The 27,571-nt window shown below is 45.6% G+C and overlaps 1 long non-coding RNA gene across 1 annotated transcript; it reads left to right on the top strand.

Moving 5' to 3' along the window:
* Nucleotides 1-7,101: 7,101 nt before the first annotated feature.
* On the top strand, nucleotides 7,102-26,356 carry LOC125940283 (uncharacterized). The gene is made up of 3 exons (XR_007463511.1): nucleotides 7,102-7,239; nucleotides 26,061-26,191; nucleotides 26,274-26,356. It is a non-coding gene; the product is annotated as an uncharacterized LOC125940283 (long non-coding RNA).
* Nucleotides 26,357-27,571: the final 1,215 nt, after the last annotated feature.

Below are 27,571 nucleotides of genomic sequence, written 5' to 3'. Positions count from 1 at the left end.
AAATTCCGGGAAATGCTGGGGATGACTGGCGTAGTGCTTAGCCTAGCCCAAAAGCCAGGACTAGCTAGGTGCCCATCAGCTCCATCGTCTCTGTAGCACTGCGCCTCCAGTACCAGCTACGCTATTTTTTTTTAATTTCATCCTGTGCAAAGTGTTATCTCATGGAGGGCTTATTTCTCCAACACAAAGCTTGCAAGTTTATTGCCTCGCACTTTTTATGCGTATGCACTGCACCGCTCCCACGCTATGTGATAACGCAACACACTAATCCTGGCGCATGCACAGGGTGATAAATGGAGCGATTTCACAAAGACGAAGACGATGCACCATGTATGTTCGTAGGAAAAATGGTGACGACACGTGTACGCTCAAAAACGTGCGACACGTACCAAACAACATTTAGGCACTCCGTACCTCTTTTGTCACAGTGGGACGTACCCCTTAATTAAAGAGAAATGGCCATGAATGGGCACACTTAAAGTCAGACTTAACGGATGGATAATTAAAACAAATAACGTACATGAAAGAACTTGGGAAATATTCTTCAGAATTTTAGGAACAGATTGGCGTGGAAAAAAAAGATATCTGGGAGCCGAAATTATGTGTTCTCGTTTTATGTGAGAATATATTTTTTGTTGCACCATACACGGGTGCGCGTGCTTGGACAGAATACGTCACCACTTCGCGGGTACTTTCATGTAACATTAGTATATGTGTCTAATGTTTCTACAAATATATCCTATCAAGATAGCGACTGAGTAAACAGCCAGGCAGCGATGCGAAACCCAGGAAGTAGACACAGTAAGGTTTGCTTTAAAAGTAGATGGCGGTTTCGTTGAGACCTTTTTATTGGAGGTGACGCTGCGCTATCTTTAGACGTTGTTCTGCACCAAGATCTGACTCATAGCTTTTTCCTAATTGTGAGTATGTGCCAAGTTTAAGGCTCATTGTCATCATTGACTCAATTTATTGCGATAGTAATTATATGTAAACTCAAAGCGGATTTCTGCCGTCGGCGTCGTCGTCGCCGTGAGGTTCCGTATAATGTCCAGAGGCGACAAAATCGTCGCCGCGCGCTATATTCCGTATGTGCGCGTGAAAGCACGCGAGGGATGCGCGCTTTCACGGAGGGCCAACGCACGGCGGAGACTAAACGCGACGTCTTCAGTTGCGCGAAAGGTCGTAGGAGGATGGGAGGGAGGGGGGGGGGGGCGACGTTGTGCTGCGACACCAACTGCATATCTTCCGACCGGGCGCAAGGGGAACTGACGGCTAAATTTTGCACGCGAAAGGAGGAAAGCGGAAAGGCAGCGCGGGGGGGGGGGAGGGGTGCGGCTTTTACTCTGCCAGCAATTGCGTACTTGTACTATGCGTGGCTTCCGGCAGTCGTGCGCTCTGTATCTTGAAAGCGCTCTGCTCACGGCTCCTACCTTTGTATGCGCTGTGCTTTCGCCACTCAGTTTCATTGAAGCGATAGACAGCACGAACCTTCGCTCGCTGCTGCCAGCGCGCTTGCTCACCCCAGCGTTTCGACAGTGGTTGTGTGCGGTCATCGAGTGTGATTATTCATGTTTGCTTTTGCGCGCTGACACCATGCTTGTTAATTCAGTCAGTAAGTGAATGTGCCCAAGTTTATACAAACGATAAAACTACTATCGTTACTCTGTATAGCTCTTTACTAATTTGCTATCGCAATTCATGCTTCGCCTATCGGCCGAAATTGCTACTTTTTTGTTGTCATTTACACCTGTTTCAAGGACATGACATTTCGAGGCCGTCACCTTGTCACCGCACTCCATGAACTTGCCCAGAACAACTTTGATTTGATGCTCATAATTTCATGCTCGTCGGCTACAGTACTGCTATTTTCTGCACTGCGAAATAAAGGCAATGGAGCATATGAAACACATGAAGTACATGAGCGCATTACATTGCACTCAGTGCTGATGTTGCGCCCGACGAAGAGGAGGTTTCATTTGATGTCTTGCCTGATAGAGTACATAGTCTATGTTGCAATGCAGCAAGATCAATAGGCTGTCCAACAATGCCTGCGTAGTGATCCCGTACACCCGTGATCAAAAGTATACGGACCAGGGATTGCGCAATAAAGCCGATTGTATTTTTCAGCTGCCTGCGAATGCAACTTGAAATTGAGGACTTGAGTCCATATATGGCTTTGCGAACTTTCCAGTGTACTTCGTCAATTTGAGTTTATGCACGCTGATTACGAAGAAATTCAGTTTTCTTTGTTCTCGGCGACCCATGTGGTCCCTATACTTTTGCTCGCGGGTGTACAGCATATTGTTTCTTCGTTGGTAAGTTCAATTGAATGATTGGTCACCGAAAGCAGAGCTGTAATTAAACATTTTTAGCCATGCTGGTGCCTGCGATTTATTAGTTTACTGCCGTTGCCTCTTTTTTTCGGGACCCACATACCCGTTTTCTTTATCTGGTGCTACTTATACAAATTGTACTTTTGGCGTCCTTTTCAAGCTAATCAAGTAAAGTGTATTATCTTTTGCTAGTGGAGAGCTCGAGTACAATATTCAACACGTTACACGCTACAACAATGATTAGCTGGTCCACTACCCAAGCGCATGTTACAGCCTTGACATTTCTTACGGAGCCCCGTAAGGGCCGCTGTAGACAACATTTTATTTGTGTTCAACCTATGCCGATGCACTAGGCAGCTTGAAGAGCTGACGTCGACAAGATCATGACGATGATGGTAACAGTAATCATAATCGTAATAAAATGGACGGACGCACGCACACGGCAAACCTAGTTCAGAGCACCTAATACAGCTGCAGTAAAATATGAAAAATTGGGAATATCCTGCAAGAAAAACTGATGTTATCTAGTGAAAAAACTTGCAGGCCTACCTAGAGGCCGAGAAGAAACATCTAATGAATAATTTCACTGTCGTGCAAAGTTCCTGACATTAACACAATGCATTCCTCCGAGTGAAGGACAACTTAAAAAAAAAAAAAATCAGCATAGCTCACGCTTTTAACATTTTGACTAAAAAAAAGAAATGTCACGCCGCATTTCGATGGAGGCTAAATGCAAAAACGCCTGTGTGCTTGCGTTGTAGTGCACGTTAAAGAACCCCAGTTGGTCAAAATTAATCTGGATCCCTCCACTACGACGTGCCTAATAATTAGAACTAGTTTTGGCACGTAAAACCCCAGAAAGAAGACGAAGAAAAGCGTCACGCTCTCATTTTCCAAAAACAAACATTAGCAGCATGCAAGGTGACAGAAGTAGGTAGCAAAATGCTACATTTGTTACACAGGATAACCTCCCAGATGATTTTGTCACATACACGTTGAAGTGTGCAACTAAAACTTGACCTTCAGAGAATTTAGCTGACAACTAGAAAGCAGCAATAATTACATTAGACCTTTAAAAGAGGCATAAGCCGCAGCTTAACGTTAGACCACGAAAGGCATTCTGAGTCTCCGGCATACGGTTGTATTCCGACACCAAACACTATGAAACCGAGCACAGGGCTGTTGGACCCTACCATACATAGCTGCGTGCCGCTTAGCTATTCTATGACAAGGGATCCTGAATCCGTTGACAGTGTCCATGAGCTTTGGAAGTCTCTTGGTATAAGTAGAACCCCGCTTAGGTGTCTGCTTCATAGAGACGACAACCCCATATTGAACCACCTCATTGAATTCGGCTAGTCGTAATTTTCTTTCTTCAATATTTGTCTTATACTGATATATTTTCAAATTATGTCATTATTTCTTTTGTTTTTCGTTTCTTTTTGGTTCCTACGTTGAACTACTATGGTAGAACTCATCTTACGATGACCATATTCTTGAAGCCAAGTTTATTTACCACGTGCAGTGGTGACGTAAAGTTTGTTAATCTGATAGCGTTAACGTCCGGCGCCGGCGTTGGCGTCCCGTGAGCGATAATTGCCGTATATATTTAGGTATATGTATATGCTAGGCCTTCCTATATGACATGCGGTACATGCGGGTTATATTGTAACACCATTCTATCACTATGGTTACCGATACCATGTCTTACTTTGTTGGAAAAGTTATTTCTAGGAATGTCGAGAATGACAGCCCTAAAACGGATGTCATGAAACAAAACACCGACAAAGCATGTCTTATAAGTTAAATCTTCTATGACTGATATAATAAAAGTGCGAAACAAACACAGAAACCTGAAATGATGTTTTTTTTTTTTTGGTGCAGCTGTACACTTCCTCCCAGATTGACCCATGCGAGAGGCCGCGTTTCTACTAGAAATCTCACCTTCGGGCATCGCGTTTTCCACCAACGCTTCCCGGTAAACGTTAGGGTTACATAAGCTGCAGCTTCCGGGAAGCGTGAGAAGCAGTCAAGCATATTTGAATGCTAGTGCGTTCCACTCTTAAAGGCGAAACTTAAGCGTCCCCCAAATTTTGTTGCTTCGGCTATATGCCACATACTACGATATCGTCCCACCTTGCTATGGCACTCGCTTGCTAATGTCGCCAGTGAGCATGGAGGCATGATGACGACTGTATGACTCCGACGCAGGAATGACTTAATGACGAAGAAGGTATGGTATCGATAGAACAACGAAAGTGCATAATGACGATAGCAAGACGAAAATAGATCAAATTGTCCATTCTTTAATTAGGACGATAGTGTAATGACGAGACAACAGAAGGACAATGAAATGACGACTGTATAGCGACGATGGCGTGACGACGACGGTTACACGACAACCGTATGAGGAAGCGGGAATGACAATGATGACACGATCAAGACAGCCTGGCGACGACAGTATTACAAAGGATGCATAAATTGGTCTGTGTTACGACGTAACAATGACGGCATAATTAGGATTGATTGCTGACAAGATGATTACGACAGAATGATGAACAACACTGCCGTCGTAGGATGGACGAAGGGGCTATGAGGACGATGGCATGACGACAATTGGATGCCGATACTGAAGTGATGACGATGGTGAAATGACAGCATAACGACAATAGCATTTATGACAACGGTGTAATGTTGGAGGCATGACGAGAGTTGGATAGCGAAGTTACAATGATGGTGATGGAACGACCGCGGCGGCATCCGGACGATGGTATGGGAACAATTTCATGACGACGACTGAATGGCGACAATGCCATAGATGACGATAGCATGAGAACGGCGTTAGGATAATTGTATTATGGCAAGTGTATGATGGCAATGGCGTTACCATGAGTGTATCACGAAGTCTACATCACGACGATGGTGTGATATAAATGGCATGACGTGTGTCGGCTGACGTAAGCTGGAGGAGACGGTGATGGCACGACCACGACGCTATTACGACGATGGTCTGACAATGATGGCATGATAGCGATTGTCTGACGATGATGGCATAACAAGGATGGCATAATTACGAGTGAACGACGACAGTAAGATCACAATACCATGAAGAAGAAAGATTACCATCGATCGAACGTCGAAGGCAGGTATGTACAACGACGGCATGACGGCAATGGGTAGTCGTTACTGAAGTGATTGCAATGATAAACGACAGCATGACCACGACGGCATGCCGACAACTATGCAATGACGATATGTTGATCATGACGGATCACGACGAGAGTGGGATGGCAAAGCTTGAACGATGACGATGCAACCCCGAACACATACGTAGTGGCCTAAGCTATTAGACAACCTTGGCCAATGGATTGGAGTAAAAGGCATGACGACGACAGCATCACGAGAGTCAGATCACGAAGCTCGAATGACAAGGATTCAACGACCACGGCGGCCTGACTTTGGCGGTCTGGGAACGAATGCATGACCACTGTATCACGACCATGGCGTGACGAAGGCCTCATGAACAGTGTCGGATGACAAAGCTGAAATGACGGCGAAGCAACGACCACGACGGCATCACGACGACGAGGGCATATCGATTGGAGTAAGTTACTAGACAAATGGGGCCAATGGGTCGGGGTAGAAGCCGTGATGACGATGGCATGATGAGAGCAAGGTCACGAAGCTGGAATGACGACAATGGAACGACTATGACGCTATCATGAACAGGAGTACATACCATGTTGCCCGAGCAGGTAGAGAGCTTGATCCACATGTTCGATGTAAGAGGATGGATAGACAGACAGATAGATATATAGATAGATAGAAATATAGATTGATTGACATATACATAGATAGATGGATAGGCTGAAAACAGCTGAAGGACGGAAATTCATTTTCACAGGAAGTGAAAAGCTAAATCTCGCATGGAGTTTGGTAAAGACAACGGGACAACGCAACTTGGCACCTGCTCATATAAGGAGCTTGTAACAACTACTTTCAGTCATCTGGTGTAACATTTACAGTTATGAATCATAAAAATAACGGAGCCATGTGATGCGCTCGACTGATGTGTTGGTTAAAGGGGAAAGGCTGTCAATAGCCCACGAAACATTTTTTTTCAAATCAATGAAAACATGTTTAGAATGGTCAAATAATAAACTCCTGTGCCTAAATAGAGGCAACAAGTTAGTATATAAGCTGCCTGAAAGCGAGGAAGTCTTTACTAACACGCGAAAGAAATGATTGCTTTTATGTTTTTCGTCTTGCCTGCTTGTTCGGGAACTGTTAGCTCTGCAACACACCATGGATTTCCAGCGGCAAAATCAATTGCCATAGTCCTTGTGCACGCGTGTTTTCTGCCTTGAGACTCGCGGAAGTGTTATTTTATATATGCAAACACAAGAAATGTTCCAAAATTTTGAATAAATTTTTTAATTGAACATAAGCCGTATTGCAATTTTTTTCCCATTCGTATTTGGAATTTATGTTATTCCCACACCTCAATTCTGGGGGCAATCTACAAAAGTAGTGGTGAATGCAGTGCATTTTTCCACCTGAAATCAAAGCAGAAATAAGTGGTGTCCTTTCTTCTCCGAGACCGACACACGCCGAGGTCTGCTCGAGAAAGAAATTTTATCTCGTGACCTATAGAAGACATGCGAAGCAGGCAGATGTATTATAATGAGAGCGTTTCAAAAGGTCATCAGGGCGACAGTCACCGCTGTTTCTAAACATCTGTAACAGACTATCGAGTGAACGGAAAAGGTTGCCTAGAAATCCTGGAGGTGAAAATATGGCGACGTTAGTGCCGCTTGTTGCGAGTCTCTTTTCGTGTGCTTTTTTAGTTGTGGAAAATAGAGCGCAGGAAATCAGAAAATCTGATACGGATCGCGATATAAGAAGGGTAAGAAAATTTTTACATGGCCAACTTTAACAGTACACAGATTCAGCGCTGCGTCTGTGTACTTAGTGTGCCTCCTTTGTCTGCATCGGTTCCGCACTGTAGCCTACTACTATGTTCAAATATGGGGATTTTTAAATTACTTTGATCGACTAGATTCCCAGGATGTTCTGGATTTAGGCTTCTCACGCGTGCATTTTTTGGATACTTGTGTTGTGGGGCACGGTATGCAGCCATTGTCTTCCCCGTTGCGAGATATTGTGTGTTGCGAACATAGAGAAATTTATTGCGAAACATTATTAGCCTCATTGCAGGCACTTTTAGTCATCTCCAATAAAAGTAAATACGTTGTCCAGTAGAACAGGAAATGCGTAGAACAGTAGTCAGATTGAACCTCTGCTTCCAGCGCAGTATCCAGCGCAGTATCCACAAGATCATTAAACTACAATCGCTTCCACTTTATCTATTGTATTTGGTGATGATCAAATCTCATTAGCAATCATCACATGATAGCCTCTTGTGCATACGCCAATCCGATTTTCCCTGCCTTTATCCCGTGTGTCCCAGGAGCACGTTTCTCGCAATCTTCCAGTCGGACAGCTAGTGCTTTCAGACGCTGTATTAGACTGCCCCACCTACAAAACAATCCCACAATGGCCAATCATATGTTCGTAAACACTATTGTGGTGCACACTCTTTCCGACATTACACTGATTTAATTATCGGACCAGGTCGCACACATTTTAATGCTACGCTATCGGAGTACCGGCTTTGTGTTGCTGCTGTGGTCACACATACAGCTGCACCACCTTACACACAGGCCTTGGTCAACCTGATAACGCTTTGAGGAACCACAAACTGCGACATCTCTGCAAAATACATCATATAGCATCGACTTCCTTTGCGTGTGGTGTACATAATTTTTTCCTGCTCACACAGTAGCGAAAGATTCCATATGTTGCAGTGTGCAGCACGAAATGATTAGATTTATAATACAGTATGTAATCACAACCAAAATGCAAGCTGAGTCAGGGCAAAGAGGACTTAAGACCTTGCACGGCCGTTCTTCTGTAAGCGATGTGTATTTAATATCTTGTGAACTTCTTGAAGCCATCACTCGAAAGCCTTTTCACCGACTTGGCACAGTGGCTGATCCAAAGGTGTTGAGCCAGCGCTAGAGGAAATAAACCTAGGACCATGTACCATCGATGCTTTCAAATCTATATTATTTGAAGAAAATTACCGACTGATTTGAACGCTGACTTTAGCCGTTCCCTGGGGAGTGAGATGCTTTGTCGTTGTGCTGCTCAACAGGCCCTGCTGTTTTTGGCCGACCTCGGCGGCGTCATTTTAATGAAGACGAAAGGCAGAATCTTCCGTTTATTTGGATTTAGTTGCTGTTTGTTTAACACCAAATTGCAAAATTAATCCGGAGCCATTCTTTATTCAGTTTCACATATACCGGGCAGTGCTTTGAGACACGACGACACAAAGAAAAAAAGGCCGCATATATGCTTGCTTCGCTGCAAATGACGTCGAAAGACGATAGTCTTCTCCTGCCCCTGACACGTAACACCCTCTCTTCTCCCCCCTCGCATCCCTCTCGGTCTTCCCCTGCCCTCTCACTCTTCCCGCGATGGATGCAATGGAGGTTTTGCTGAATTCAGTTCAAATTTCCCGCGTTCGCCCTGCTCTCGCACCATCTGTTGGGACCTTTTATTACTGTTGGCTTAAAGCCGGCTACAGAGCCGTGGCTTCAGTCGTCTTGTTTTTAACACGTAGCGTCTCTTCGACACCATTTCTAACGCGTTGATTTTTCATTTACTAACGTAAAAACCAGCCCAATGTGTATTAATAATTAAATGAACGCTGCAGATCATGGTTATGTACATATATGTTGCCTCAAATAGGCCTGAGTTTTCCTTTGCGTTGTATGTTGTTGACGTGTATGACCCCGTGCCACCAGTGCGAGTAGCTTGGTCGGTTTGGCCACAGACAGACAAAGTTTCGAAGACTCAACTCTATCTTGGGCTACCTAAACGCGAAAAACTTTGTCTCCTTCTGTCTGTCACTCGATTCAACTGCCCGGCAAAACCAAGCATGAGGAGAGGATGTGCAGAGGGGGAAAGAGAGATAAACAGAGAGCGAGAGTAATAAATAAATAAAATAAACTTTCTTGTTGGGACGAGATCCGAACCCGGGTACCCACGGTCAAAAGGCGAGAGTCATAACCACTAGGTTATACACACTTTCATTTAAACCACTCAGTCACATAATTGTTTTCCAAAGTAGCAAGTACCATATGCACTGAAGCGTTTTTCACAGGTTTCCTAACCACAGAGAGAGGGAATCACACACCTACACAAAGACCAGTCTTTGGTGCAGGTGTTTCTGCCACACCTGCCATCTGTTGTTTAACTCGTATTAACCGTCAAGTAGCCCATTTGTGCATGTAAAAGCATCACAAAAGTGGGTCCGCGCCGGTTTCGCGTTTTCTAGAGCTAGGCTATACACCCACGCTTGTAGAACATGCATTTATGGGAACCATATGATTGCGTTGTACCAACGATTGTAACAGAACTTGCTATGGGCGAGAGAAAGAGAAAATGAGAGCGAGAAAGAGACAGACATTTAAAGAAAGAGAGAGAGAAAAAAAGAAAGAGAAACACATATAGAGAGAGAGAGATAGAGACAGAAAGAAATGAAAAAAAAATGAAACACTGGAAATGAAAAATCAAGGCGTTAGAAACGGTGTCGAAGAGACGCTACACGTTAAAAACAAGCCAACTGAAGCCGCGGCTCTGTAGCCGGCTTTAAGCCAACAGTAATAAAATGTCCCAACAGATGGCGCGAGAGCAAGGCAAACGCGGGAAATTTGAATTGAACGAAATGCTGCAAATGAAAAAAATCAACGTGTTAGAAATGGTGTTGAAGAGACGCTGCGGGTTAAAAAAGTCTACTGAAGCCGCAGCTCTGTAGCCGTAATAAAACGTCACTCCAGATGGCGCTAGTGCAGGGCGAACACGGGAAATTTCAATTGAATTAAGCAAAACCTCCATTTCATCCATCATGAGGTGGCAGGAGAAGAGCGTGATGGTTGGGAGGGGAGAGAAGAGAGGGTGTTACGAATAGGGGGCGGCAGAATACTATCGTCTTTCGACCTCATTTGCAGCGAAGCAGGCAGACATGCGGGCAATTTTTCGCGTGTAGGTAGCCCAAGAAAGACTGTCGTCTTAAAGAAACTTGAGTTTGAAGTGATATTTTGGTTCGGATAGTCCCGTATATGTATATGTGTAATATACGCGTGACCGTGCACTTGTGGTGTTGTGGGACCAACGCAAGAGGAGACCAAAAGAGAAACAAAACTGAGAAGAAAAGAGAAAAGGAAGAGGAAAGCACGAGGCACGGCCGAAGGAGAGCGTGAGCTGGGGGGCTCGAAAAGGCTGGCGGCAAGGAGGCGGTGCCGGTTCGGGAAGTGGCCACAGCGCGCCTCGAGACGAAGCCAGGAGGCAGCCCTGCTGTCCGAAGGAGCCAGGCTGTCCCGGAGACGCTCACGGACAACGGACCAGACTGTTCTGGGGACGTTCACGGACAACGGACCAGACTGTTCCGGGAATGTTCACGGCCCACGGATCAGACTGTTCCGGGAACGTTCACGGACGACGGTCAACGGTCTAGCGGTGTGGACGTCACGGAGTGGACTGGCCGGTCAGGCGAGAGGACACGGCCTTGGCCCACGACCCGGTCTCCGTTGACCGTTGTTGACGCAGTTCCGCACCCGGTCTCACCGACGTCTCCAGGAGAACCTAGCTCCAACCCACTCATCGACCGTACTGGTCACACAACTGAGCTTGACGTGGCAGGCAGCGTCGACAATGAGCTTTGCGATTCATTCTCCACCGCACCCTCGGCTACCACCCCGTCGTCTGAGCCGACGCAACTGCCCGGGTAGATCCGTGTGTCACAATCATCGTGACTTTATATTTAGCGCGTCATGAACGGGCGGAACATTATATTACTTAGTGACCCTAAACCTTTGAACGCATTTTTTTCCTTTACTCTTTCATAAATAAACAAAAAATAAATAAATAAAAATAAATATGCGCCATACAAGTGATAATGTGTTATAAGTGTACAAACGGCTCTGTCTATTACTCGCACCAAGGTTGTCCTTGAGTGCGCAACACTAAACCAGAACCTGTCATCACAATGTGGGACAAGCGGCCACGGACTATCCATCATTGAGTATGCTCCTGGAGTCGGTTGAGAATGAGATCAGTGTGCCCGCGAGAAAAAAGTCACAGGCCAGCGCGGCACACGCAGCACAGTAACCGCGTTAGCTGGGGGAGTGGCTCAACAGTAGCTCCAATTTCGGCACCATGCACAGCAGGGTCTTAGCGGCAAAGTCTCTTCGTCTCGTTTTGACGATAACGATCTCAACTGTCCGCCCGGCGTCGACGGCGAGCTGCGGCTTGTAACACTCGCTGCACAGCAGTCTGCTGAGTCCTATGATGCCTGGTTGTAGCCGCACACGTAGCTCTACGATTCGCTTCTTTAGCAGCGGTTCGTACCTTGCGAGGAGACGCCATAACGTGTGCCGAAGATGTATACAAAATACGTGGCGCACATCTCACATCGGGATCGCGTTTATTGCGCCCCTTGTCTGAATCACATCTTGTCGTCTGCGCCTGTGCATGCAGCTTTAGCAGGCGCCTTAACTAGATGGCGCCAGCATACTGGCGGAGGCTCCGGTCGTCTGCACCTGCGCGCCTGCCTACGGCGCGTTTATAGGGCCTTTTTCTGACGCTTATAGCAAGTGCTTGCGTGGCTCAATAGTAAAGTATGCAACTCCCACGCAGCGGGCCTGGGCTCGATCCCGGCGGAGACCGGGTACTTTTTTTCGCATTTCGGGTGATAGCGGGCGAAACCGCTATTATAATGATCCCATAGCAGCTTACGCTGTAAAACGGGCTGGTGACAGTCAGCAAGCCTGCTTGAGTTAACCACGTTCACTTACATGCAGCATGCAACTGCTATATGCAACTTGCATGTCGGGCATGCTGCGCTTGTAGGCGCCCTAACTAGAGGCTCTATTCGGGACATTCCGCCATTTTCATCCAGGCGTGACGTAGGCGCGATGCTTACAAGATGGCGCTGATGGCCCCGATTTGCTCTGGTAACGTGACGCGAATTTGACGTTTCGCCTAAGAAACTGTAATGTAGGCATTGAACCTAGCGTGCTTGATAAAGCAAAACAGTTTTCCTCCCCAGTAAAAATAACGCAGCTAGCTCAAAGCGTACGATTATTCCATCAAAATTCTTTCTCGCTTCCGTCGTCTGCATACGCACAAGCTGGCGTAAGCTTCTTTAGCTAGGGTGTTTGTCCTCGGGAAATCAAATGAGCCATCGTGTATTGGCGCCCACGCGCTTGCTTTCTACTTGGAGACAACATACGCGACCTGCGAATGGTGATGAGCGCACGCTCAAGGCCGCGTTATCGCTATCTCGTGAAACGCGAGTGACTCAGCATGACTCGTCTGGCTGAGCAGTGGCCGAATATAATCGATAGCGTTGCGCGCGCCATAGGTATCCGCTTGCGCGATGCGAGCGCCGGCACTGCCATCTCTTGTTCACTTCGCAGCTTACTCGCACCGCGAGAGGAAACTTCAAGGCGCCGCCTTACTTACGCCGCCTTAAGTTCAATTACTACGCACCGAAGGCCTGCGCGAGACTGTCAGACTAAACTCCCTATATAAGAAAAGTACCGCCATCTACTCTTTCCTCCGTCGTCTCCTCTCCTAAAGCGCGTGCGTTTTTCTTTATTTTTTCCTTGCGAAAGCAAGTCGACGGTGGCGGCCCTAGAAAGTCCACGTTGAAAGCATAGAGAAAGAATTTCAACAAGAGGGGACACTCGGCAAAAACTGGCAACAGGAAACACGTCACCATACGGCACGCTATACTTTTGACACCAAACGTTAGCTGCCGCGAGCATAAAAAAAAGAAAGTGAACTTAAGTTAACAGGCATTGATTTATTTTTTTTAATTCTTTGCCGCGAAAACTAAAACGTTTTGCGTATAAATGAATTTAAGCTTTGCGACTTATTTTCCTTGCCTTACCTAGCCACAGGTCAATGACGTGCCAGATACATGCATAGAGAAAGAAATTCAACAAGAGGGGACACTCGGCAAAAACTGGCAACAGGAAACACGTCACCATACGTCACGCTATACTTTTGACACCGAACGTTAGCTGCCGCGAGCATCGAAAAAAAAAAGAAAGTGAACTTAAGTTAACAGGCATTCAATTATTTTTTTTTTAATTCTTTGCCGCGAAAACTAAAACGTTTTGCGTATAAATGAACTTAAGCTTTGCGACTTATTTTCCTTGCCTTACCTAGCCACAGGTCAATGACGCGGCAGATACATGCGTCATCTGCCAGACACTCCCCCGAAGCCAGCGAGGATGGCTGCGCGCGCGTTTGAGCGCTCGCGCGCGGCGACCCGTCTGTCTCATTCTTTTTTTCTTTTTTAAATGTAACCTGGTTTATTGGGCTCTCGGCGTATTCTTGCGTTCCTTCTGCACTGGGACAAGACACCACTGCACTATTGGAATACGGCAAGGTGAGAAATCTTGTTTCACAGTCTACGACGCAATTAGGCTTACGGCACGGGACCGAGACTTAAGACGCAGTTAGCGAAAAACAGCTCGGCCATCCTGGCGCAGTTAATTTGAGTAAATGAATCGTGCTGAGACATGTTTCCGACGCTTCCTATGGGACTGTTGTAACTTATTTCGGTTTTTGAGCCACACTGGCCGCACAGGGCGCCGTGTCGCAGTTAGCGAGAACTCAGCCGTGGTGTGTAGTCTAGTGCATCTTGCTAGGAGAAGTTTGTGCCACTTTCTCTGACGCCAGACATTACTGAAAAGTAATTTCGTTACTTTCTGGGGTACTTTTGAGGCACGCTGGCCGCACAGCGCGCTGTGACGCAGTTAGCGATAAGCATCTCGGCCGTGGTGATAAAGTTAGTTTGGCCTGTAATGAATCTTAGAGGGACAAGTCTGTGACGTTTTTTGTGGCTCCACAACAACATATACCTTCTTTCGGTACTCACGCCTGTTGAAAACGCGATGGGCGATTGCCAAGAGTGATAACATGGGGTGTGGTGCTGGCGCCGGCAGAACGCGCGAACGACGAACATATCAGAAACTTGTAATTCGAAAATTGTCTTCTAAAGGACTGAAAAAAGGCATTGCACCCACGCATTTGTCTTGAGTGCCTGTTGCGTCCGTCTGTGTATGTCGCGTACCGTCGCGTCGCCCGAGGCCAAGTTTTGGAAACGCGAAGTCGCTCGTGTATTTGTGCTGCCTAAGTGCAGGAAATAATGCCCGGAAATTGGGGAACGCTTGGAAATCAGATGTTTTCATATATGTTTGGGATGAGTCGGGTATTTTCTACGCCATGTATGTAAAAGCGAATTGCTTTTGTTTGTAATGCCGCCCATTCACCGCTTTCGCACGTTTCGCCTCTACACGCAGTATTCCTATGTCTAAATACCAAAATGCCACATGCTTGTAACATGCTGTTACGTGCTTGTAAATGTAACATGCTTGTCATTTACTTTCTTTTTCAGCTGGTGCCGTCCGGTGGAGCTTCATACAGTAACTATTGCCTTACCTGTTGGGGTCACAACGTTGGATGAACGCACCAAAATCGCGGAACAAGCTTATATATAGAGCAAAATAAATATTTCCTCATTGCACAAAAGGTCTTGCGTCTCCTTTGTGAAATTGCACATTGCACAGATGCGATGGGACTTTACGAGATCGTTCGCAATCATTTTTACTAAATAAAACGATTTTGCACAAAGATCAAAAAAAAAGGAGGGGGGGGGCGCAGCCGGTGTGCTAGCTTGCGTTCAAAATACGCGCGCCCGAAACCGGAAGTGGTTGACGCCGACCGCTTGGCACGCTGCAGTAAATTCGGCCACTGGGCCCTATGGGAGTGTCCCCTCTTGTTGAATTCCTTTCTCTATCTTGAAACTTTTAGGCCGGGTGCGCGCTGCCGCCGCCGCCGGCAACTGCGGCTGCGCAGAGGACTTTCAACATGGCTCTGAATGAATGAATGAATGAATGAATGAATGAATGAATGAATAAACCTTTATTTTAAGCAGTGAGTTGGCAGTCGAGGTGGGAGGGTCCCTTATATGAGCCGGAAAAGAAAACAAAATATAAAGAAGTCAAAGCGCGCGCTATCATCGTCCAATCCGAGAAACAGGAGAGAGCGAAGCGGCGTTGATCAAAGGATGGCGGAACTTATATAGGGACTTTATGGCAGACCGGTGTTATGGGAGCAGATGCAGTTGTCCTCTTCATCACATGCTCAACTGTCCTCGGTTGCTGACCGTTTGCGAATAGCTCTAGCAGTGACTGCGAGTTGCTCGACCACCACTGCCGCAGTCGGAAGTGATAAACTACGCCACTACATTCCGTCGTTACGTTCATACTCCAGGGCCACGCTAGGGTCATGTGCATCTCCGCAATTTCATCGCTGCCACCGGCGCTCGGTTTATGGAGCGCTCAGACCTATGGCGCACAACCGAGCATCGCCCGCTCCACTTTCACTGCAGAGAAGCGGGCCATTTCTACCAAAGATGCCTATACCACAATATAGGACTGTGAGGCTTTGTCGTCAGTGCACCGCTTCCACAACAGCGTAAATTCCTGGTGACATCACCCACTACCTGCCTGTTACTCAGCAGAGCCTCCAACGACCATCGCCGTCGCCAATCCGCTAACTCCAACCGCAGCGGCGACAGTACATTGGCTCGACCCGTGGCCAGTCTATGAGCCCATATCTGAAAACTGAAAGCAGGAACTTACGGACCTGCGGTTGCTCTTCGGAACAATGCCAAAAATCGTGCATGCTGGACAAATATGTTGCTAGAAAGATCTCTACGATGTTGTAATGACATGTCGCTATTTCCACAAAGCGCCGAAAGAATGAAAGCACCGCCTTGAGAAGACCTCACGACATGCTGTAAATACAGCGGGAATATGCCATGCAGCAGTGAGTCGAAGCCATGCCAAAACTGCAATGCAAGATGAATAACTACCTATCTTTACGGGCTTTTCAATGGCCACATGATCACAACCTAAGTTGACACAGGAGCCGACTCCTTAGTCGTAAGTGAACCACCAAGCTAAGGGAAGTAAGTGCGCACGAGAAGACGCTCAAATCCGCACAGCTGGCTTTCACCTGCATCTCATGTTAAAAAAAACATGCGCAGATGCTAACAAAACATACGGCCAAGCGCGGCTCTGAAGCATTTATGTAAAGAGCACAGGGGCAGACTTTCTGATTTTTTTAAAGTCAAAATTAGCTTGCATGCACGGTTCTAATCATGACTGAAACCGAAAAATATCAGTTCAGTGATTTTTAAATTTATCAAACTTTCTGAGGGTCGGGTCATGCCGCGGTAGCCAGAATACTCCACTCAAACCAAGTTCGGCGGCGGTGCACATTGAGCACGCAAACTAAAAGATATCTGCTTTTTCAGACCTTGAAAGTTTCAAGCTGCGAGGCGTGGGCCAAGGGAAAATTTTGCCAAGATACTTCAACCGGCGGACCCATTATCATCGGACGGGTTTGATCGGCTACACCCCCGGTGATAACAAGGCGATCGGCATCGTCCACTTGGTGGCGGTGGACGCTACGGCTGGCTACAAAAAGCGCCCACGAACTTACCGGTGTTTGCAGTTCGGCGGCGGTGCACATTGAGCACGCAAACTAAAAGATATCTGCTTTTTCAGACCTTGAAAGTTTCAAGCTGCGAGGCGTGGGCCAAGGGAAAATTTTGCCAAGATACTTCAACCGGCGGACCCATTATCATCGGACGGGTTTGATCGGCTACACCCCCGGTGATAACAAGGCGATCGGCATCGTCCACTTGGTGGCGGTGGACGCTACGGCTGGCTACAAAAAGCGCCCACGAACTTACCGGTGTTTGCAGTTCGGCGGCGGTGCACATTGAGCACGCAAACTAAAAGATATCTGCTTTTTCAGGTGAGGCTTGTTGATTTCTATTTATATTGCCAAGCGTGGAACGTGTGCACTGCTGCCGAACGAAAACTGCCCTGCCCAGACTTTGTATTTGTTGCTTGGTTGAATAGCGTACGTATCTACATATCATGACTAAAAAGCAGGTTGATGATCTGCGGAGTGAATTAGCCGCTGAGTTGCATGAAATTAAGGATACCTTGAATGAACTTAAAGGACTGAGGCATGATATGCAGGAACTCAAGCTTATAAGAGAGGATTTGCGTGAAATTCTGCGTGAAAACAAGGAACTGAAGTCACAGAATGCAAAGCTGACGCGCAGGCTGGAAGAACTGGAGCAATACCAGCGATTAAACAATCTAGAAATCAAGGGAATACCTCTTGACAGTGAACCAATATCAGTGGTAAAAAAAATTGGAGAACTGATAAAAGAGGAAATTGAAGAGCAAGACATAGACGTCTGCCACAGAGTTCCTACTGCTAGGCATGACCAGTCCAACATTATTATTCGTTTTGTCCGGCGGGACAAAAGGAATGCCATTCTTGCTAAATCAAAGAAGGCTAGAATTGACACAACAATGCTTGGATTTGACAAGCATAATCCAGTGTTCATCAATGAACATTTGACGAAAGAGGGAAAGCAGCTGCTCGGGGCTGCCATTAGAAAGAAAAGAGCTGCTAGCTGGAAATTTGTGTGGACAGCTGGTGGGAAAATTTTCGCTAGACGAAATGAAACTTCACCTGTCCTTCGTCTCGTCTGTTTGGATGATGTTGATAAAATGGTCGAGTGAATGCCTTGATTTATCTGAACACAAGTCTGTGTACTAATACCGACAGGCATGGCTAATCCCGGTCACAACTGCTGTACGTATCACGATCATGACTCATTTAATATTTCTGTTTCTAAGTTAAATCCAAATAAATTCATAGCAGCGTTGCATCTAAACCTACGAAGTATTAGAGGCAAAGGAGATGACCTGCGAGAATTGCTTGGCAGTCTGGACATCAGATTCAATGTGTTGATGTTTACTGAGACATGGCTAACGCAAAGTGAAAAGCCACCCCAATTAGAAGGGTACATATACCAAGGCATCACACGTACTAGTGGGCGCGGTGGAGGCGTGGCTATGTATCTTAGAGAACATCGGCCATACGAGGTGATTTCAAGTTTCACCACTATTAATGAACATGTAGAATGTCTTACTGTGTGTTTGAAATCTTATTACGTATGTGTCATATATCGGCCTCCGAATGGAAATAAGACACCATTTTTTGAATTCACTGATGAACTACTAAACTACCTAAATAACACTGGTTCAATGTTTCTGATAATGGGTGACTTGAATATTAACATGTTAGGAAATGACACTAATGCGCGTGAACTTAAGAGAACTATAAATGCCTATGGCTGTGAAAATCTTATCAGTCTTGCCACTCGCATTACGGCGGATAGCGCGACGTTGTTAGATGTCGCCATTACGAATGCACCTGGCCCAAGTAGCTATGCTGGTCTCTTGTCAGTGGACATAAGTGATCATCTGCCGACGTTTTGTTTCTTGCCAATGACGAATGATAAAAGCTTAAAAATGGGCGTGTGCTCGTATCGGAATATCAACCCGAATTCTTTAGCTCACTTCCGCTCTCTTATCGAAAAGACAAACTGGGAACCGATTTTCGAGCAAAGTGATGTAAATCAAGCATATAACAATTTCTATGCCAGTTTCATGCCATGTTACGAGCTAGCCTTTCCTATTAAAACAACTAAGCGTACCTCCAAGAAAAAGATTAGAAAGCCGTGGATTACGCGCCTACTTTTCAATAAGATTGCCGCTAAAAATAACATGTATCATTCTTTCGTTACGACGCGTGACCCACAGAAATTTGCTGAGTTCAAAATATATCGAAACAAGCTTAATGCGGAACTTAGATATGCAAAAATATGTTACTATGAGAATTTGTTCTCCCAAGTTTCAAACGACAAAAAGAAGTTCTGGCAGGCAGTTAATAGTCTTGCTCAAAGAAAGAATGATGCAGCACCCATAGTTGTAACCACAAATCAAGGCATCCTAAATGATGAGGAAGCTGCTACTGTGCTTAACCACCAATTCATTCGTAGTGGAGAGTATAGTCCGACTGTGCACAATGAACATCCAAGTGTAGATGCGTACAACAAAAGCAGTTCAATTACTTCTATTGTACTGACACCAGCTACGGAGCACGAACTGACAGACATCATGCGTAACCTAAAGAATAATGCAGCTGCAGGCTACGACGATATCAAACCAGCTGCCGTGAAACACGTAATGGACATAATTTGCAGTCCTTTAACTCATGTCATTAACTGTATGCTCGAACAGGGTGTGTTCCCAGAAGCACTCAAGCTGGCTAGAGTGTGCCCGGTGCACAAAGGTGGCACAGACTACACTTTTAATAATTACCGACCCATATCGGTATTACCGGTGATGTCAAAGATTTTTGAGACAATCATAAACGTCCGCATTGATAGTTTTGTCCAAAAGTACTCTATTATGTCTGACGTGCAATATGGGTTTAGAAAAAAAAGATCCTGTGAAGAAGCGTTACTCTCTATTAAGCATGAAATAATAAATAACATTGAACAAAGATTATACACCATTGGTCTCTTTTTAGATTTAAGAAAAGCTTTTGATTCTGTAAACCACGACATTTTGCTGACTAAGATGTATGATTGTGGAATAAGAGGGATAGCACATGACTTGATTCGAAGTTACTTACAAGACAGATATCAGTATGTATCTATTAACAATTCCAAATCTCCGAAATTAAAGATACTACAGGGCGTCCCACAAGGATCTATACTTGGACCCTTGTTGTTTAACCTGTACATAAACGATCTTTCTTACATACCATATTCTCAAAGTGTAATTATGTATGCTGATGATACCAATGTGTTTTTTTCCGGAAAGTCATTGCAAACGTTACAGATTTCAATAAATAATTACCTAAAACTACTTATGTGGTGGTTGCACAGCAACAAACTGCAACTTAATATCACCAAAACTAAATACATCATTTTTGCACCTATTAACAAACCAATGAATTTTAAGTTAACAATATTGTATCAAGATGTGCAAATAGAACAAGTAGAAGCTCATAAGTTCTTGGGCATTTGGTTTAGAAGCGATATGTCCTGGACAACACATGTAGAAAAATTATCTGCAGAACTTAGTAAAATCACGGGATGCTTTAACAGAATCCGGGAATTAATTCCGCTTTGGCTTAAAAAAGTATTATATTACTCCATGTTCTACTCTCGACTTACATATTGCTTGCTCGTTTGGGGTACGACATACTCAAAAAACTATCAACAATTGATAATATTACAAAAGAGAGTCCTTAGATGCTTTGAAAACTACACAGGTAGGCTTCAAGATCTGCGAACGCATGATTTGTTTATTAAACACACTTTACTGAAAGCTAACCAGATATACTACTATAGGCTATTCCAACATATAAAAACGAACAAACTCTACACAGCTAAATCATCCGAATCAAAATGTCGGTATTCCCTACGCAATGAAACTAGGGTAATACCGAAGTTCAGAACAGTTTATGGCAGGCAACATATAGGCTACCAGGTTCCGCAATTACTAAATCGCCTAAGTCCCCTTGATTTTTGTACTTTGTCAAAAAAATCTATGAAACTGTATATTATAGAGCATCAAATGGAATATGCATGATGTGTATCATTTTCGTGTCATACTGTTATGCTTTTTTTTAATTTTTAACTGAATTATGCAATTCACTTTCGTCTCCTATGTTATTTTTTACTGAAGTCACAGGAAATTTATTCTACAGATTCTTAATCATCTGTATTTAACTACTGTTTAATGCGCATATTTCTTTTGTATTCCGGGCCACTTATCCGGATTAATTTGATTTAATCTACATGTCATACATCATGTGATCTGTATACTGCTTATGTGACATTTAATTTGATATGAACATGTATTTCGTATTGTCATTTGTACCGCTGACGCTGAGTGTCAACAGGAGCGGGAGCCCTTTGTCAGGCCTTTGTAGCCTTTTGCTCCTGCTCCTTGTTTCTGTAATGGAAGCAAAATAAACTTCAAACTTCAAACTTCAAACCAAAAGAAATCGGTGCCAGGGGAACTGTGAACCGGTAACCAGAACAATGATAACCCGATCTTCAAAAAGCTAGGCGAATCAAGATAAATAAATTGTCTAGTGTTGCGCACTAACCGCAACTGAAAACAAGTCGTTTGGCCGGCTTGAGTCCCTGGTTAAAATTACTACTGCGATTTTCAATGATAAATCTACGCGCGGAGCAAAACATTAAGAAGCAGTCGATACATCCTTACATTTAGACGGCTTGTTCAGGTCTCTTGATGTCCGCACAACATACCTTTCGTTGACGGCAGCCAAAGACCTCTCAAAAAGCTCAAGCTCATCGTCTGACTTCAGGTAGCCACGGGAGTAGCCGTCTTCATGATGATGTAATCCTTGGAGGTAATATTCAATCACATTCTGTCGGTCAGGAGGCTCGCTCATCGTTCCATTCCGCGCTTTCACAAGCGAAACAAAACAACGCACGCCGCGAATACGATACGCGCGCCAACTTCTCGCTCACGTGGAATGAGCTGATCCAAACTGAGGAGCCGCACACCGACAGCGCCGCCAAACAGAGATCCCTAAAAAGGAAAATGGTGAAACGTCATCGGGAGGCGAGGCCCCGCCCCTGCACCGATTTGTTGTGAAAACAGTCGCACCCCTCGCTGCTTACTCGTATCTGGTCTCAGCCGGACCGGTTGTTTCGTACTATCGCCTACTCGATTCAGCTCTCGGTCGTGATAGTTTGGTTTGCTTGGTTTGGCCTCGTTCACGCTTGTTTCGATTGGTGAGGTTTGCGATTGTTTTGTAATATGATTGTATGTGCGACGCGAATTCTGTAGTACTTTCTGGAAGCCAAGCGGTACCAGCGAGTACAATGAAGCCTTCGACGAGTCATTTATAAACGCCGACGTGCTTGACCCGAATATAAGATGTTCCCCGATTGCCGACCCTGCAACATGTTTCTCTCAAATTCTTCGCTTCAATATATTGCGAAATGAGAACACGTATATAGCTGCGCTCAAATTTCGCATTAGGGAGTATCGTAATCGTTGGTGAATTTTTTTCTTCCGCAGTTTTTTGCCCTTGACCGATATATCGGCTTTTACCTGGCGGGCGTAGCACAGCTGTAGTTCCACAACCATGAAGCTAATATTGCCAATTAGTCATCCTTTAAAACCAGCTTCGCGGTAGTCTTCGGCCGTCCCGCTGTTCGAAAGCTCCGCGCGGAACAACGCTTACGCGGTCGCGCCGAGCAATCCGGCGAGAAGTTCACGTCCTACATTGAGGATATTCGAGACCCTATTTGCACCCTCCGAAGCCTTCACCTGTTGCAAAAGCTTCCTCCTGCCCTTTGCAGTTCTCACAGTAGAAAACTCTTGCTGATCCATTTATGTCACGATGCGGTTCTCTTCCCCAGCCAGGTTATTTCGTGGTGTATGTATAGGTCGGCTTCAGGATATTGATTCCGCTTACTCTACTCAACTGTCTGACGACACGATAGGTGTTCTCGTCGACAGCATTGCTATTGCTACCACCACCGATTCGCCCTCGTTAGAGGCATTCCTTCCATCAATTGATTCCAAACTCCTGCCTGCCCAGCGTACCCAACTCTAGGAGCTGATCGGCCGCTTTTGGTTGTCGTTCGATCATAAGCAGTCTTCCTTGGCCCGCACATCCGCCATCGTTCACATTGATACAGGCACCCAGGCACACCTGCACCAGCGTCCATGCCGAGTTTCTCACGCTGAACGCCGTGTCATTGACGACCAAGTCAACGATATGCTTCATCACGGCGTAATAAAGCCCTCGCACAGTCCCTGGGCCTTACCAGTTATGCTGGTGGAGAAAACGGACGGTAGCGTTAGATTTGGCGTTGATTACAGGCGCCTTAGCAAGATCACATGAAAAGATGTTTATCCGCTGCCCAGAATCGATGACGCCCTCGACTGCCTTGCAAGGAGCAGGGTTCTTGTGCTCTTTGGACCTTCGATCTGAGTACTGGCAGGTCCCTATGAGTGAAACTGACCGTCCCAAGACTACGTTTGTTAACCCAGGTGGTTTATGTGAGTTTAACGTGAGGTCGTTCGGCCTTTTTAACGCGCCTGCCACCTTCGAACGTCTCGTGGACAACATTTTTAGAGGCCTCAAATGGCACACGTGGCTTTGCTACCTGGACGACGTCGTAGTCTTTTCGAACGACTTTGCCTCCCACATGAACCGCTTCGCAAGTGTCCTGACTTGCCTTTCTTATGGCCGTACCTTTTCAGCCGTCACAGGCCACCACGTGCTTTGCTTGTTATGCTCACTGAAAGATCCTACAGGACGACTTGGTCGCTGGGCGTTAAGCCTGCAAGAATATTCGTATCCTGTCATATACAAATCTGGCCGTCTCCACAAGGACGCTGATTGCCTGAACATGTCCCGCTACCCGATCGACCAGCCTGACAATGTCGACCATAGCACCGCGACCGACATTGCCTGTGTGTCCGCCTTCTGTAACATCGCCGATGAACAGTACCGGGACTTAGCGCTGCGAGCACTCATCGAGCGTTTGAACTCTACACCTACTGACGCCCCTGTTCGCCGATATGTCCTCCAGGACGGTATTCTATACCGAAGGAACTTCCTCCCTGGCGGATATGGTCTCCTTCTTGTCGTGCCTAAACATCTACGATGGACTGTGCCCTTTGAGCTCCATGACGCACCCACGGCAGGATACCCTGGTGTATCTCGCGCGTACGGTCGCGTCAGGCGCCGCTTGTATTGGCCGGTCTAGCTGGCCCCGTACGACGCTATGTTGCTGCCTGTAATTCCTGCCAGCGTCGGAAAACGCTTCAGGTGTTACCTGTCAGTCATCTCCAGCCAATCACCGTCCCCGTGGAACCGTTCTTCCATGTCGGATTAGATCTCGGACCGTTTCCCACATCATCTTCTGGGAATAAATGGGTCATCGTTGCAACTTACTCACGGCACATTCCCGTCATCATTGACCGTGGGAATGCTCTGTGAATAACCCCGCTACCAACAAGTAATCTCGTGGCCCTTGGCTCTCCCCGTAGCTTTTTTTCGTCTTTCTTTCTCACCCTTTTCCCCCTCTCTTTTTGTGTGCTATTTCTCTACCTGGAGATAGAAAGAGGCTGTTAAGAGAATCTCCTGTATCCCTTCGGTGGATCGACCGAAACTGTTGAGTAAATAAACCATTGATAACCACGTCGTTGTGCTTCTCATCTATATAAATACGCTTGACCCATTGAAAAATCCAGTTATAATTTTTCTCGTGCAAGCCAACACTTGACATGCTTCGCAGGCTAGACACGTCGCATACGAACAATATGCTTATAAAGTGAGTGCGCGATTTGTCTAGCTGACGATGAAGAAGTAAGTTACAGGACTCGTTCTTCTCCGAAGCCCGCTGCGCGTCTGCTATTGTACACTAGTTTGTTTCTGCGAGGTAAAGCACGTCGTGTGAATTTTCATTCAACATGTTTACTGCTGAATAAATATAGTACTGCTCCCTGTGCAAGATCCACTTTGGTGGCTTAAGGTAACGTTCGTCCTTGTCTTAATGGGCAAACTCCCGTTGACAAGGATACCTTGGTTGTGCGGTTACATTGGTTTTTTTTTATTGCGGTAGCAATTATATGGACACTCCAAAGCAGATTTCTGCCGTCAGCGTCGCCGTCGCCGTCGCCTTGAGGTTCCGTATGACGTCAATGGAGATGAAATAGTCGCCGCGCGCCGCCGAACGCTGTGTGTGCGAGTGAAAGGGGGCGAGGGGCGCGCGCTTTCACGGGGAGTGAACGCACGGCGGAGAACAAACGCGCGTTCTGCGCCGTGCTCCCTTAAGGGCTGCAGAAGTAGGCGTCTCTTTCCTCCTTTACAATCACCATATATGTAGAGCAAACGCGCCTTCTTCTGACGCACGAAAGGCCGTAGGTGGGAGGGGGAGGGAAGGGAGGCGACGTGTAGCTGCGGCACCAAGTGCCTATTTATATCAGAGGCTGCGGCAACAGTCACCAACGCCGCACGCATTTTGTGCGAACGCGGGCAAAACGCCGACGGCGTCGACAACAGTTCTGCGTGTTGTCGGTGGTGCTGCATGTCCAAATTTATACAGCTGATAAAGCTACTATCATTACTCCGTATAGCTCTCTACAAATTTGCTATCGCAATTGATGCTTCGCCTTTCAGGTGAAACTGCGACAATTTTTTTAGAAGTGTTCAGATTTGTTGGGAATTTTAGGTGGTTAGATGCCCACGTTAGACAGCGTGCAACCGAAACTTTCTCGCTTGAACGATTTAGCGCTTGGCGGTGCCTTAATCCTTCCCTGTTACATGGAATATATTAGGAGAAACTCTGGATGGTGGAAAACTATAATTAAAGGATTGTTTATAATTCATATTTATTCGTTTCGTTCCTTAGACTACGGTATTCTTGTCAATAATTCTGCTGCTTAAATATAATTCATGAATGCACAGAAATAAAAGAAGCCTAGTCAGTGCTGTTACTGATAAACGCATGAAAACAATAAATTTAAAAGAAAATATTTAGTACACTGCTATAGAATACAACGAAAAGGATAGTGTCAAAAACTTGCCGCACTTTTGAATTTGTATGGATGGCTTAAAAGTATTTCGTTGCATTTTTTTTAGTTTCTAAACACCACGTCACCAATATGGACTGTTTTTGGTTCACCTGGTGTCATTTGCAAATTAGACAAAATAAATAACGAAACCGACACTACAGTTTACCTCAACAGAACATATACTAGCGGCCGTCGAAGGTAAGCTTTGCAGAACAGCACTAATGAAGTAAGCCTTATTGAACGCAAGGGCTTTCTTTAAAACTTTTTTTCCGAAACGCAGCAACACGTCCTGGGTGCTTAAAGGACTATTTTCTGACATTGCTAGCGAAACTGGTCATCACACCGTGGTTCTCTATCACACAGGTGAAAATTACATTTTATTACACAATGGTTTATTTTTTCCTCTTCGTTCGGTATCGCGAGAAATAGAAAACTGTTTCTCGGTAGAAATGCCCCAATTATAGGTGACCACATAAAGGGAATAGACAATGAAACCAAGGAAAGCATCGGGGAAATTAAGTCTTCATTATTTCCTACATTTCAATTTCAACGACACTTAATTTCCGCGATTCTTTCCTTAGCTTCATTGTCTGTTGGCTTTATGTGGTCATGAGTAACAAAATCGAGCCCCTCGGTTCCCCCTTCTTCTCTAATTAGGTGAGAAAGTTGAAACGCGCAGTAATATGGACATGTGGAAACGAGCCATAACCCCAACCAAAACCGCACCCCAACTGGACTATTAAGCCAGAACTGAAATCGAAGCTCCACCGCTATTCTAAGAACCTTTCTGAACCCAAACAGAATCATAACCATAAAAAAACTAAAACATTTACCGCTTCGGCAGTAAACGGTTAAACCATATAGGGCGAAAAGGGGTGCTAAGTGAAAAACCATTTTTCGAAATAATTACTATTCAATCGGTGCACCTAACTAGCAAATTAAAAACACTTCCGAGTTGTATAGTGAGCCAAAAGTGGGATAGAGGATAGGTGTGTGTGCTTGTAACTACAGGCACCCCAAGGTAGAGACGCTTTCATATCTGAACTCAGCCATGCCAGTTGTGTTCGACGACTGGAAGGCTGTTTCTAATGCTCTGAAGTATAACCACTTATGTTGAACCTCCCTATTCGGCATTAAGGTATGAGACCGGGCTATAGTTGATATTCCGTATATATTGGTCAGCTATGACCACTTATGCTGAACCTCCCTATTCGGCATTAAGGTATGAGATCGGGCTAGTTAATATTCCGTATATTATGGTCAGCTGGGTACTATTACGAGATGAACTATAAAAAACACACGCGAGGGTACACGCAGAGCAACAAAGGTGGTGTCCTATAGAGAAAAAAAAAGGGAACCAACACACTCATGAGTACGGCTTCTTGTACAAATAACACTGCAGTCGACCATGTGTGCAGTCACCGTCTCAGTGCCTGTAATCACGGCTGTAAACGGCACTGGTAGTACCTCATGGTTCCATGCAAGTTTCGATAATCCAAACAGAGCCTGATTTAAACTTTTTTTGTCCGCGCGTACTTAGTGCAAGACACCACACCACTTGCAGTTGTGTATGAAACA

Source organism: Dermacentor silvarum, chromosome 9 (assembly GCF_013339745.2).
Source record: "Dermacentor silvarum isolate Dsil-2018 chromosome 9, BIME_Dsil_1.4, whole genome shotgun sequence".
NCBI classification, from domain to species: Eukaryota; Metazoa; Arthropoda; class Arachnida; order Ixodida; family Ixodidae; genus Dermacentor; species Dermacentor silvarum.
The sequence above is the reverse complement of the archived record's forward strand: the minus strand, read 5'-3'. Positions and strand labels throughout refer to the sequence as shown.